Raw genomic sequence first — 16,402 nt, 5'->3', positions numbered from 1 at the left:
AAAACAAATTTTACTAGAGAACTTATATGCAGTAACTGAATAAAGTAACTAAATTTATAATTATAATAATAAATTCAAATAAAACTGTTTATCATTGGCATCAAGTAGTATTCACTGCAGATGTTAATTCTTTTTATTTCTAAAAGCATTTGATGCAAATTCATTAAGATTTATAGAATATTTGTCCATGATATTTAATAAAAATATCATCTTTGACCCTTCAAAATGAAGTGTCCTTCATTTATGAAGCAAATTATAACATCAGTGAAAAGGCTCAATAGAAGTAGATGTCAATGTGGATCCTCCAATTTTCTTAATTTCGTAAGTAAGAACCGTTATCCGTAACATTTTGTTATCTCATATCAAAACTTCCTTCTCCCATGAGGATTAGATACTTCCACATTAATTAGTGAAATAAAAGTTATCCTACAATTTCTGCAGCACACCTCCATCTATTAAAACAGATTCAAGATGAAAATTCGAAAATAGATTTTTATTTTACATTGTTTCTAAAAGTCACTAGTATGAGTTATACTATTCATATATCCTTATTTCAAGTTACATAGACACAAAATGACTTGTTGCAGAACCGTAGTCAGTAAGGGATTTCAAAAATGTATTTTCGACGAAGTCTGGAGCAGATCCTCGCAAAATGAAATCCCAGTATGTAGGGATAGTGGACAAGGAATTTCAAACAGCACGTGCACACTTTTTAATTTATGGACATCAATCCAGAATTCAGAACTCTAATCTCAACAGCCAAGAGGGATTTCATTTCAAAGCTTTAGGCTTAGTTTCTCTCTCTTTATCTTTCCTTCTCTCTCTTTGTTTCTTTCTCTTCCTGGAGGGCAGTTTAAATTTATGGACTTTTCTTAAGTGATCAATTTAAAAAGGAGTTTTATCATATAAACATTGTCATGGCTTTATCTAAAATCAACAACAATATAAAGTAATTTGTGGAAGCTTTTTTTTTTTAAATTAAAGTTATGACTTTCAGCTATCTAATGAGATACTTTTAAACTTTTTGAATATTTTCGTCTTGAAACTATGATCCTTTATTTAAAAAGAACCTATTTTCAACTTTAAACAACAATAACTCGAGTTATAAGAATGATAAATACCGTTTAAAAATAGTTTTATAATTTTTAACATTAGGTCTTTAAATATATTCAACACTGAGGGTTTAAAAAAGCTTTGAACCTTAAACATACCCAAAAATAAGAAAAACATTATTGTCTATTTTTGAAAGTTATGAGGCAAATAGAGAAAAAATAAAACTATATTTGGAGTTGGTGGATCAAACTCTAGTAAGTTGATCATATGCTGTTCTAGTGACTTGATAAAAGTGTAATTTTCTTGGGCAGTGTTATATTTTCTTAGAAGGGTCAACAAAAATGAAAAAAGTTTTAACTTATTTTCATTATTATTCCACGTTTCACTAAAGGGAGCTTCTATATCATACTTTGAAGGCCACTGCTGTTGATGTATTTTCTAATTATTTAACGTTAAAAAATTATATCTAATCTAATGAATGGGTAAAAATAAAAGGAACTTTGTTTATATCTTCAAAAATGAAATTCTAATTGAATAATGGATGTAATTTTACGAGAGAGACATTAAAAGTTTTTTCAGCATAATACATATGTATAATTAAATAAAATAGACACCTAGACTTTCATTTAAGATATAGGCTTAAACGAACAAATTTATTCATAAATTTGGAGTACGCCTTATGCTGCAAAAAAAAAAAAATATAAATGGATACTTTTTTTCGTTAGAAACGTTTCATTTTTATAAAAATTTTATTTTATTATTGATATAATGATAATTTTAATTTTTTTAATTTTATTGTAATGTTCAATGCTGTGTAATCTATTAACACCTACAAGGTTATTGGTTTTTGTTTTTTTATGTTCCTTGAATTCGTTAGATGGAGTTGCACTGATTAAGTATTGGTAAAATTATAGTATTACAATTACCCCGTTCAACCGAGGATTCTTTTGGTGAAATCAATATACATATGGTATATTTTTTTCTCTAGGAATCGCCGGGGCGCGAACGTACGCAAGGTTATTGTTGGGTTAAAATTTTTTTATTCAAAAACTAATGTTTCAAATATGATACATATGCCGTTATTTCATTCTAAAAATCATTTCTAAGAGCTAAATCCGTCTTCAATGATAAACATATTCTTGATTCGTCAAATTTAAAATTTGGTATGGATTGATATATCACATGGGCTGCAAGAATCCCGGGTTTCACAGATAGATGTACACGTGTGTTTTTATGCAAAGTGTGACGCAACTTTTGTTACTTCTAAAACAATGGATAAAGTCAAGTTTCAAACATAGATGGTGGTATTTTTTTTTTCATCCACATCATTTTCAGTTCGTAACAACTTTTAAAAGACAGATGCCAAAAATTTCATGACAATCTGTTTTTTTAGTGTGTGAGTTATTATACTAAGTGTGACGTAACTTTTGATATTACTAAACCATAGATCATTAAAAATCACTAGAGAAAACCCCCTATATTTATACATAGTTAATGCGGGGCTTGACAATAACACTTTTCCGACCGTCCAGCACTCACAAATTGTTCTGTTGGACCAGTTAATACAGTGTATATACAGTCTAACCGGACAAATGAGTCTTATTCATGAAAAATATTTTCAATTTGGGATGTGACATAGTTTTATTATCCTATAATCATTGGATCTTCTTATATTTTTACAAAATTACATCGACAGCTATTACTTCCTACTGTATTTTCATAAATTAACATCGAAAACCGGCATGTAACACATTGGCTAAAAAGTTCCGCACTTTATAAGTAGATGACGCTTGTTAATTCACCCAATGTTTACACAGCTGTCAAAATTTCAAGGCAATCTTTACGTAAGTTTCTGTTTTTTTGTACAGAGTGTGACGCTATATTTGTTATTTCCAAAACAACGGATCATATCAAGTTTCACACATAGATGGTGCTTTTTTTTAAAATTTACATCATTTTTTGTTAGTACCAAACTTCAAAAGACAGCTCTCAAAAGTTCATTACAATCTGTTCCTTAGTTTGTGAGTTATTTTGCTAACTGTGACGCAATTTTTTTAATTTAGATAATGACTTTGATATTTATTTGTTCAATTATGTATTCATTGATTCTTCAATCCAATCTAAATTATGGTCCACTCTTGTAAAATTTAATTAATTTTTTTATATTTGAGTTAGTATCACTAACGTTGAGCTTTGATGAAAGTCCAATCGCAATGTCATTCCCATTTTTTTCATAACGACAGGACCTTAAACAATCTCTTTTTTTGCAACCTTTTTTCCCCTCTTTTTTTGTCCAATGTAACCATTTGATATCACTTTTAATATGCTAAATTTTTGTAACTGCTTTTCTGTTTACGATTTATCATTTATACAAGTATATTTGGCATCCCTTCCTTCGTAATAATGCAATGAATTAGTTGGTTGACAAATAGTAATACCACCGTCAATCAGTATTGTGTGAAACTCAGCTTAACTACAGAAATTAAATTCACAAAAGTGGAATAATTATATTGTGGGTAGATTGTGATGTTAGACACTAATAAATATTGATTTCTTGCTGTTTAATATTCTGGAAAAATAGTTCCATATTTAATTTGATATTCTCCATTTGAGGAGAAACACTACTTTTGATATTTCCAAAACAATGGATAACAAAAACAATCTCGTTTTAATTTTTCACAGCTTTTGAATGGGAAACAAATACCATTTCAGCTAAGCAATGGACTTAATAGATTTATGGGGACTTGGCTCCATAAAACGAATAATAATAATAAATTAGTTAATAATAATTAAAAAAAAAAAAAATTTGAACGAAACAAAACTTTTTTTTTTTTGTTAAGCTCGGGACTTTTCAGTCCATTTGTTAATCCTTGCGTATGCGCAAAGAACAACTTTTCAAACAGTAGGACACACTTACTTTTTTTTAAAACAGGTAAGAAAAAAAAATCATTTAAAGCCCTGTCTAATGCATTTTTTCCAAAATCCTTTAGCAACAATTTGTATTCTAAAATGAATTCGTCAGAAACAGTTATTTAAAGCATTTTCTTCCAATTAAACAAAAAAAAAAAAAAAGGAAAAAAACCCCAGATATTCTAAAAGAAATCAACTTGACAGCTGTCTGTTTACTCGAAGAAAATTAAAAGAAAAAACAAAATACAAGGGGGGGGGGAACAAATCTTATGTAGACTAAAAAAAATAATTCAAATTTAAAGAATGTAGTTTATATAAATGGGCATTACTTGGTCAGATAAAACCAAAATGAAAAAAAAAAAAAAAATAGTACAGATTAAACCTATTTTATATTTATTCTAAAAATAACAAAAACTCAACTTTACTAAACCAAATATTTTTCTTAAAATTATTCAAATACTTCAGAAATATTTTTGTAGAAAAATTGGATTATAATTGTGCTCGAATAATAAAAACTCAAGGCATGGAGTAATGATATCAGTCAAATTCCTTGTATCACAATAAAGGAGAGTAAAAAACTATAAGCACTCCTTTTTTTTTAAAGATAAAAGTTGATATTGAGGTCAAAGTATAAATTACTTTTCATCTCAGATATGTGGAAATTCACAAAACTCAAACACGACCAAACTTGATTTTTTTAATTCAAATCCATGTTATGTACATATGTAACTTTATGAATATCTTTGTGAGTCTGAATTTGTAAGAGAGCAAAAAAGTTAAAATCCCATTGTGCTCAAAGAATGAATATTAAATCCCCTTAATTATCTACTAGCTCATTAATCTTCCCTCCTCCCCATAAAAAAAAAAAGAAATCATGGTATTATATTTTTTAAATCCATTGTTTAAATATGCAAATGGTAATATGTATAGTTACAATTATATTTATAAAAGTTTGTGTCATTGGTGGAACAACTGAGTGGGGACCTCAAAATTGCAGTATTATAACTAAGTTACAAAAAAAAACGTAATTTTTGGCATAAACAAATAAATAAAAAGCTCCAACCCACTTTGTGCTATAATTAAATATTATATTCAGACGTACTTTTATTTAAATGTCATCCTTTACAAACAATAACAGACCGTACACGCTGGCGAACAGATTGGCAGCTAGCGACGATGAAGGCCGTATCCATGCGTACCACGCTGTCATGATGGCAGCTCGGATTGAATCTTGATTTGTATGAGTGTAGCCTAGATTCTTCTCCAACACACCTGGAACTGTAAATTCTAGGATGTTGGAGTCAGGGCTAACGGAGTTTCACATTGAGACAGACCGGAAGTCAGCCATATTTTTGGATTGAGATGGCAATGGTCGCTTTAGATTTCAAGTCTTTGACACCAGTGACGAGGAGATTGCACATGCGTTGCCTTTTTTGTTGAAGCTTTCACATTTTTACACTAAGGCACATGGGATAAAAACAAAACTTGCTTATTTTGGTTTCAGCTCTCGTTTGGTGGCATAATGAAAACTTGTAATTAATAATTAAGGGGAGAAAATTTTTGGGTCCCCACACGGTTGTGTTGCTGCAATGACGGGTTGATATCATAGTTTGTTAAGGTATCTTTTTAAATGCGTCAGTATCCTGGTGCCACTATAATAGTACAGGTAACCAAATAACACTGTTATGTATATGTCATATATAAGTTTTACCTCCTGAGAATGAATAATTAACAGTGTTTTTCGTGAAGTTAATGCAATAATGTAATATTGCTTTGATCATTCTCATATAAATGATGTAGATTGATTCCTTTTTTTTTAATATTTCAAATTGATAAAAACATATTCTTTCGCACTTTATAAATCCCAAATTTCTATTGTTATACTGCACATAATTACATAAAAAAGTGGCATACTGTTATGCTAGAACAAAATCCTCTGTGAAAAATCCACTGCTTCTGAGAAAAAATTCATCTTCCACCATCTCTGAGTTTTAGGACTGGAATATACCTTCTAAAGAGTAAAGTCATTAAATTAAGAGTATTGTGTGTAAAGATTTTGTTACTCAAGTCAAAAATATTGCAACATCTAGTAAATGTTTCCACTTTAGGCATTTTTAGTATTTTTATGATAAAAACTATTAGCTGACCCCTCTACCTGATCTTAAAACTCTTGATTTTCTCATATAGAGTTGTCTTAGGGCCGATTTAGAAGAATGTGAGCTTGAGCCGGACAGACTGCATGAATTCATCTCTTGTAATCAAGATAAAAAATTATTGTTTGCTAGGAATAGTGATCCTGTAACGTTTAGTACTCTGAAAAGATTCATGAAGGTATTTATGACCATTTTCACTTGAACAACTGCATGAAACTCTAAATACATAGAAAAAAAAATCATTTTTCCTTTTCTAAAATGAGTAATTTTTTTCGTATTTTATATGTGTTGTAGTAAAATGGGGCTCAAATATATTGTATTCTACATTTTCAAAAATTTTAAATTGCCTGCTTCTTAAGATTTTTTATTACAAATTTTAATATTAACAATTATTTTTGACAACCACTTTAGTTCTTTAATGTTCGACTTTAAATTAAAAAAAACTTAATCATTACTACAGTTATCGTTTAATATGTTTATTTTCAAAGATTTTCAAAGGAAAATTTATCAAAGTACAAATTATCAAAAAAGAACTGTAAGTTTAACATTTATAAACTAGAATCGTTTAAAATGTCCGTGCAAAGACGAAAAGATGCCACACCTTACACGTATCGAGGTTATGTTTAGTTAGTAGAATCTCTTGGAAGAACTCACGCCAACTTTCAGTCAGATCGGTCTATTTCTTTGTGTTTAGCAATTGGTTGAATCGAGGAATCGGCTGGATAGTTATGGCAACTGTCTTTTGGATTCAAAAAGGAATCATCCTCATCGACTGTCTGTAATAGTGTAAAACTATTACAAGTGTATATTATTCATGTTTATTGGACTTGTTGAAAACTGAGCTGTAAGAAAAGGTTCACGTTTGGCCCACAAAAAAGTCATTTTCCATCAAGACCTCAGCCGTTGTGATCGCCAAATAAAAGGAAATAGGGATCCAATTTAAGATCCTTACATCACTTGTAGTCTCAAGCACCTTCACTCTTTTGTTATCCATCACTATATTATGTATTTTATCAATGCTTTCTGGAGTAGCAACCTCAACAGGCCGTCCCAAATGTTCAACATAACTTGTGCCCATTTGAACAATCCAAAAGTTTTGAAACCACTTATAAACTGTTATAATCAAAGGAGTAGACTACCTATCATGTTTATCAAGCTTCTTTTTAGTCTCAGAGGTGTTTTGTCTTTCATAAAGTAATGTTTAATCCGCATTGCACAACAACAGGACACTCCTCACTTAAATCACTAAATACCTATGGAAACATCTAAATGTAAGGCAATCTCCTAAGAACCTATACACCTGATATCGTTAGTTGTCTCCAACGTAATTTATATCCAAAGATTTAATACTTCTTCGATTTTTGTTAATAGATATTCATTTAAAAAATATAACTAACATTGTAGTAGCCTTTTCCACGATTGCAATTGGCTTGAATAGAAAAGGACACTAAGATACACATATAGGATTACTCCATATATTTTTATGAAAGAGATCCTTGGTTTAATGTTAATAGATTTGTTATCATGCTAGAATTTTAAGTACGATTTGTCGCAATCAGGTAATTGGAACCGGATTTATTCTGGAAATCAACATTTTTAAAATCTTTATGTTTTGGGCATAGGAAATGCGTCCTCCTAGTTCTCTTTGATCTGAACACCTTGAATAACTATACATATGTTCCCTTGTAGATAAAGTCCAATTAATGTACACATAACACTTTTGACCCCTTGCGTGCTTTCTTTCTTGAGGCAATGGTCAACATGGACTAAGAGTTCAAGGCCAGATTAGATATTGTTGTTAAAGCTAAAGGTGGTTAATTTGAATCATTGACATCCTATATGCAAAATATTTTTGAATATCTAAATTAATTTTGAGAAATAAATTGTAATATACAAAATCCTTAAATTTTCTGGATATAAAATCGTCATATCTAAAAAATAAATAAGTTATTCACAGATTATCGTATGTATTCACAATATATATTCTTAGTTTTTCACAGGTTTAATATTGTCCTAAAATTGGTCGATATCTCATTAATTGTGATTGTCCTTGTATTGAAAAACTTGGCGAACACACACTGGTGGTTGACTAGCCATTAGTATGCACAACGTCTTGCGAAATATTTTGCACCTATTGCTGCCCTTACGGCGTCAGTGCCGAGCCGGGAAACTGCATTCTTGCCCCGCTACTCTATAAGAGAAAATCAAGAGTTTTAAGATCAGGTAGAGGGGTCAACTAATAGTTTTTTTAAGTAGAATTTATTCACGAATTTGAAACTATTATAACATTATGAATTCTGTTTTGCATATTTTGTGTTTTTCAGTCACGGAAAATATTTGTAACTTTAGTTTTTAATCACTTTGAAAAATTTGAAGGTTGTAGTTTTAACCTTCCGTTAGTGAACTGCATAAAATAGACAGCCCAAAAATGAAACGAATCGTATTATATGATAAATAGTTGAACGATTATAATAATTATGTTTTTTTAAATTTTGATTTTTTTAACTGTTTTGTAGTCGTAAATATCAAATAAAACCCCCAAGAACCTGGAAAAGGTATAAAGGAAATACAAAAAAAAAAAAAAATGATATGCAGCTATTGCAACAGGCTCGAATGAAGTAATAATTGTTCGAAAGAAAGGCAACCATATTTCCTTCGTAGAATGGAATAAGGTAATACAAATTCTTGACAAGACTACGGTCGCCGTTTATCTATTCCAGGACGGAACATTGCCCCTAACTACGAAGGACGTAGATATACTAACAAGAGAACAGATATCTATGTCAACGATGATTTTGATCGTAATTTTACGTTTTTAGTAATATAAGTCTAAGAAAATATGTAAAATAATATAAAAGGTTTATCATTCTGATTTTCAAAATTGGTAGTAAAACTTTTTTCATTACAAATTTAGGTAAGTGCATAATCTTTCGAAAAGATTTATATCTTTTCCGCAAAAACAGGGTAAATATAAAAGATAATAACGTTGATAGATGGGAGTGTACAATTTTAAATAAATAGTTTAATATGATAATATATAAAAAATATCATTCATAAATAGTTATATTTATGTGTCATGTCTTTTTTGACATTCAATGATGTGTTTTATCCATACTTTTTGTCCTAAAGCGACGCAAAATCATAAAAAAAGGCATTTTGGATAAACTTTAAGGCCAATGAGGCAGAGTATATTTTTGAATAAGTCTAATGTACATATATACCAGCATTATACATATATTTTATCATCGTCTCTGTGAGAACATGCAAAAAATTTACATTCTTTTTTATGAATATGGTGCATTGTGGACAAAAAAAAATTATTCTCTCACCTTTCCTTTTGTACATGACAACTGATGCAAGAAAGAAAGAACAATAAATCATTTTTGTAGCTGCAAATAAAGAGGAAATATTTGTAAGGGATCAACACATAAGCAAAATAGAAGTTTTTTTCTAAATAGTGAATCCTAATTATTATTAGGATGTGTCATAAACAAATTGAGTAGACGATAAGAACTGGAATTTTTATCAAAACGCTTAATTAAATATTACATAGTCCCCTTGGGATTCTATTACGTCTGTTTAGTGGTCTTGTAGGTTTTTAAGTTAGTTCAAGATCTCATTTTCTGTCATCTACTTCATCGTCCCCTGCACTCCATACATTATCTCTTTATTACAGTGAAAATCGTCTTCTTGGAGTAAACCTTCCTTAGCAAGAATCGGTCATTGAGTGTTAGGTCAGGGCTATAGGAGTCATGCTTAACGTTCTGGATTCCTTTTTTGGTCAGGAAATCCTGTGTATCGTTCAAGGTATGTGGGGTATCTAGATACTCAAACGCTTTTTGTACCTTAGATCATACCTCAAGATCAGATGAACAGTTTTTTTTGTAGTAGACAAACAACTGTTACATCATGTTGAGTGCTCAGCCGATGGTTGGAGGAGATCTGGTGGCAAACACAGGTGATGAAGTTGAGGTTCCTGGTCTCCTGGTGACGCACTAGAAGACACGTCTTCTCCAAAATAAAAGTGGCTCTTTGCCTTTAGTCCAGTTTAAAACAGTCTGCCGAGTAGGGGAGAGTTCTGACTCGGTGCTAAAGAGTTCCTTGTAGATATCCGTGATATATTTTTTCATCTTGGCAGAGGAGGTAGACAAAGCCACGAAAAAAAAGTTTCTATACCGTAAAAATATAGAGAAAACTCCTACAAGAGTTTTCATTGATGAAGTCCTATATGATATCGACCACTGTAAAGGCACAATTTTTAATAAAAAAACAGCTCAGTATTTTCACTCTCAACAGCAGACATTAAAACTATTTTCAGGTCTAAATATGGGATCCTAAAAATGGAGATTCAATAACGTTTCCACTTTGTACAGTGAAAGTTTTTGGATATCTCAAATCATCCTAGAAATTTGAATAAAGAGAATATCATTCATATGTCTTGCAAATATATATAAATTATCAACACAAAAACAAGCTGGAAGAATTTTTTTTCTCACATAGAGTCTTTATTTGATTGGGAGAAGTTATCTACATAACTAAATAAAAAAATTAGTATATAATTAAATCCCTAAACAAAAGTCAACACAATAATTAATTTCTACGATGAGTCAAAAGACGACACAAATACTCTGTAGTAGTTTATCACATTTCTTCAAAAAAGTCATTAAAATTAGTTAAATGATCTGTTAGAAAACAAACAAATAAAAATGATTAAAATTGTACGACTGAAAAATGTAGGATGGAAAAAACAATCACTAAATTTAAGCATTAGATCCACAAAACTTTTTAAACTGTCTGTGGATGCGTGTTAAACGGCAAAGAAACGTTATATTATCCTTTGAAACAAAGGGGAAGTAGAATATAAAATCCCCCGTGGACGTTAGATTATAAGAATTCATAACTTTTATGGCAAAAACAGAGTATCTTGTAGCTGTCGAAATAAAAAGTGCTCTAAATTTTGTATTTAGAGTGGGGTGTCTTCTTTCAGCTGCGCTGCTATCCTACTTCTACAGCTCAAGAGAGTTTCTGTAAGAGCAGTCGAAATATTTGAAGTGAGCTCGAATAAAAGAATAGCAGTCATGAAGTTATACCTTATTCCTGCTACATATGCCAAGCAATATAATTTTTTTCAGTGTATGTAGTGAAGGGGAGTCCACAATGGTATGAATAACCTTCTGAAACAATTTTACATAGTCCTTGCGAGGATCATTGAAGAATATATATCCTGAAGGTGTTAGAAATTGCTTAGTAAATCGCTTTCCATCTTTTTTTAGATGATTCTCTTCTTCCACGATATGGGCAGGTTCAATATTTTTAAGAACTTGTCGTAGATTTTATCAGCTTTCTCCTTGTAATTTTATGCAATAGATATTCTTAAATGCCATGGATTAGTAATCATATAATTGTCTGAGGCTCCCTTTAGTGGATAAAAAAAATAACACTGTTGAACATTGATTCGTTGCTCAAATCGTGAAAGGAAATAATATCCTCGATGAAACTAATCATTATAATTGTTTTGATTCCACAAGGTCAAATGGCACATTTTTATAGACTTTGACCTGTATTCTTGAGAGCAGAGATAATCCTCTTGCCACAAGAGATCTAGGTCGTTTGATTGATGGTAAATAGATCCTATGAAATAACATATTAGACCAGGACTTATTTTTCTCAATATAAAGCCAATCAACACAAATTTAGTCAGATTTACATTTGTATTCTTCGATAAAGAAATAATTTTCATTTTTATCGAAAAAGAAAAAATCGGTTGGAGGTTGCACTCTTTTCAATACCAAAATCTCATCGTCACAGATGAAACTTATAGATTCAATTTAAAAAAAAATACCTTATGATAATGTCCTAATTAATTCACATGAATCAAATAAATACTCTAAGCCAGAGGCGTTACTAGCTTTCATCATATGGGGGCTTATTCCCAAAAATTATTAATAAAACTATATACAATATATATAAATTGGCTTATTATATATAATGTTGCAACTTTTATAAGAAACTTGTACAAGTTACTACCAAATAATAAGATACAATTTTAAATGAAGCATTTACAGTACATAGAATGAGGATCAAACAATTATTGAATATTTCATGAATGATGCTTATATTTACGCTATCATTTTTGACTATTTTAACATTATTTTTTAAATAGTTAGAAAACTGGGGTAAACTTTACTCCATGTATGAAATTAAATTTTATTATATGATACCCAGTCTACACAGACTAAAAATTATACTATTTAAATTTATAACATTTTCCTAACTATTTCATTCATTTTGCAATTGTGAATACGAATTAGAAGATGCCCGATAAAACGATTGTAGTAAAAATGTCGCAGAAATAATCGTTCGGTAATATAGTCTCATTGCTCATCAAATATGTAACAATACACACTGCCCCAAAGATTCTGGAAGTGAACTGCTGCGCTCCGAGGCAAGTTAAATTTAGCTGCTGCGGATTCCCTGAGCATCAAGGACCCTTCTAATATCACAAAATACACTACGGGCTCATAATGTAATAAGAAAATGTGTTAAGAAATTGTTTTTTTTTAAAATTACATTAACCAATGTTTTCATGCAGGACTAACAAAGAGTTTACAAAGTTTTTCTTTTTTTTATATTGAAACGTCGAGCATGAAAATATTTAACAGCTTAGACCTTGGAAACCCCGTGGGGCAGGATGTACTTTAGTATATAAAAAAGGTTATTTGGTGCTTAGAAACACGATGGCGGTGGAAAGTTCAATACTTTCAATTATAATGCACATTAATCCATCATATTTATGTAATTTGAACCGATGAAAATTCAAAGATATTATCAATTAATAGTTGGTAATTAGAATGATCAATTTTGTAATTAAAAGATGCATTTTAAGATGACAAAAATGAATTACTTATACAAATAGCACCTATACAGAATATATATATATATTATGAAAAATCTGACTCCAGCCTCCCCCCCCCGCCCCCCAAAAAAGGAGGTGGCGACACCCCTGTTCTAAACTTTAAAGAACTATACATAATTTATAAATTTGAGCAAAGAGTATATCACTAAATGCAATGTCTCTATGAAATATTGGACATATGTTCAATGTGACATACAAAATTGGACATTTAATTTAAAAATATACTTATTGTTATTCAGTATCTCAACTAAACTTTGGAAATTTAAATACAGAGATGATAATTGACCGAAATATGTGTATGAAATTACACTTAAACAAGCAAACTTTTATCGTCACAATTAAACAATCTATATTATATCGATGATACTCTTGAAAGAGATCCTATAATCAGCACCAAATTCAGCCTCATGAATCAAATGAAAATTTAATCCATGGATAAAATTATTATGTATCTCAACACATCCCAGAAATTTAAGTTTACAGGCTATAACTAATCGATTTATGTATATACAATATTAGTTTATATTTGATGAAAATATAAGAAAATTGCACGTTTTTCATTTTTTTACCATCACAGATTACATATGTAGAACGTCCATATAAAAGCAATCTTGTACAGAAAACAAGAAAATTAGATAATCCCCATATATTCTTTTTACTTTATGGGCACATTTGAGTCTATTATAGGCAGTGTATTCAAATTTTTGGAGTAAGTTAAAATATACAAGAGTGATAATGATTACCTTGAACCTTTATTTGAATTATGAAACTTATATAAGACCCTCTCATGCCCCCTCTTAAATAGAGTGTATCAATTTCTCACTCTTTTATCGTAAGGATCCATTTTGTGCAATTTATATGTATTTTGCGTCATTTTCAAAGGATTAATAAGTATAATTTGTTGTTAGAAATCGAGAATCATTTTTCGTTGAAGAATACAAATTTTATTCAGAATTAATTATGACTTTGTTTTTTTTATTTTCGGGGCTATTCAAACGTGGTTTGCGTCAGTTTCAAAAAATGACATCAAAGTATTTTGTCAACAATCGTGAAAAAAGACAAGATGTTCCAAATTTTTTATTCTTAAAAGGAATGTTGTAACATAAATTTTACTTCTTTTTTTCTCTTGGCCAACAAGGATGATCTATAATTCAATTTAATAGTAATATAAAAAATGAAAATTATATACATACACAAACGACTACTAAATACAAAAAGACTCAAAAATTTCTAAAAAGACATAGAATAAACAAAAAATGATATTTAACCAAAGATAAGAAAAAAAACTTGAAAAGAAAACACTGAATTGTAGAGTTTGTTTATGAAAGGGCTATCCATTCCAAAATACTAAGGTGAAGTTTCCTACAGGATAAGACAAAGGACTTATTATAATCCGAGTAGGCAGGTATTGCAAACAAGATATGGTGAGCCTTTGTTATAGCTTCATTAATAATATTTCCCTTATTTCCAGAGTAAAAGTCTAAAAAATCCCATTTCTTCGTGTTATAAAAATAAAATTGTACCTCTAAAAGTTTCCCGATGGATTTATATATTCGATAAAGCATCTCGTTGTCAAAGAGAAAAGGATTACTCTTCTTGCCCTTGGTTCAATAGAAGCCACATATTTGTGTATTTCCGTAAAAAACTTTGTCCTTACTTCTAGAATACCAGATGTTATTGCATACTTTAGCCATTTTTCTGATGATGACAAAAGGTAATTTTTTAGATTGCTTAAGGGTTTCCTTGCCGGAGTTTGACTAGATTTTCTAAAATCCATAGTAGTAAGAAACTCTTAGAACTGGTACATAACTCCCGAAAGCTAACTTAAATTGTTCAAAGGCCATTTTATTTATTTGCTCAGCAGAATTTCGTTTATTTTATTTTAAATTAGTATCAAAGATGCAAAAAACAAATTAGATAGTTTCAAAATGATTTGTGTCCCATATTATGCTAAATATCTACATTGAATTGGTTCATTTCTTCATTTAAATTTAAAGTAATTTTATTTTTTAGTTTGAAGAAAGGATTAAATTAATGTTGATCCATATTTTGTTTATTTTTCGACTTGGTGAATACCTAAGTATAATTAAAAGTAATAAACGTTTTTGTAATGTATAACATAATGATACTCGTTCAATTTATTCATCATTCAAGTAATATTGAATATAATTGTTTGCCTCAATACACTAAATACCAAAATCAAAAGCTGAAAGTAAAAAAAAAACCACATTTGGACGGAAAGGGATTACTATTAGCGGGAGACTTGTAACTCGAAAACCAAATCGGGACGCCCAAGGTTATAATGGTTCATACAATAAAAATAGTGCTTCAGATCTGAAACAAATAATATCAGATTATAACATACAAGAATCTCTCCCCCCACCCCCAAAAAAATGACTTATAATGGAAGAATAAGGAATGTCAAAGTAATACGGGCAGACTTGATTATATAATCGCTTCACACAGAGTTGCAAACCTCCTAAACGAATTCAGCGTGCTTCCACAGTACATCTCAGATCACTGCCCAGTTTTAGAATCATTTAAGTGTCCCCCTCAACCTAGACATCTTCCTGAAAGCTCAATGTTTTTTACTGGAATCAGAAACTACACGAGATGATATAACCAAGGTCAATCGTGAATATGGTCTAAAGGTGGAAAGTGGACTTTTGTCTCCATGGGATAGCCTGAGACTCATTGTGTCGCAAGCGAGGGGGATCTTCATTGAAAAAGGCAGAGAAAAAGCTAGAGAGATGAGAAAAACGCTTGTTGAGATACAGACTTTGAACAAAGACGATTCTACCTCACCCTTAAAACTGGAGGAGCTTCTGGTATACGGGTGAAAGGGGCACTGGCACGCTCCTAAAAGGAAATGATCGATTTAAACTTAAAAGGGAAATCTCCATTCAAACATATGGAAGAAGCAGTCCAATCAAAGAGAATATCTTCATTTAGACTACCAACGGATGATATCACAGATGAGCCTTCCGAAATTACGAGAGAAATAAGCAATTTTTACACAAACCTGTACAGATGTTCAGACTGCATGTCTGAAAACCTGTTTGAATTCTGCTACAGCTAAAGACTGATCAAGGATCCCAAGTGCACCTTATTCGACTAATTTGTCTATTTACTCCACTACAAGGTAAGTTATAGACAAATAATGTATTATCATTTAACTTTTTTAGCCTGAGGTTTGTAAATATATGTGCCATTTGGAGGGTTCATTATCTAAACACAAATTGGTACACATATGTTCCATTTCAATAAAAAAGTGAATTATTTTCTATTAAATGTTCTCCCAAATTAATAATAAATGAGGCCTATTATTGATAAAAGCATATATTTTTTTAAATGCTGGAAAATAATTTGG

Source organism: Lepeophtheirus salmonis, chromosome 10, assembly GCF_016086655.4.
Source record: "Lepeophtheirus salmonis chromosome 10, UVic_Lsal_1.4, whole genome shotgun sequence".
In the NCBI taxonomy this organism is placed as follows: domain Eukaryota; kingdom Metazoa; phylum Arthropoda; class Copepoda; order Siphonostomatoida; family Caligidae; genus Lepeophtheirus; species Lepeophtheirus salmonis.
Note: the sequence above shows the minus strand (reverse complement) of the source record.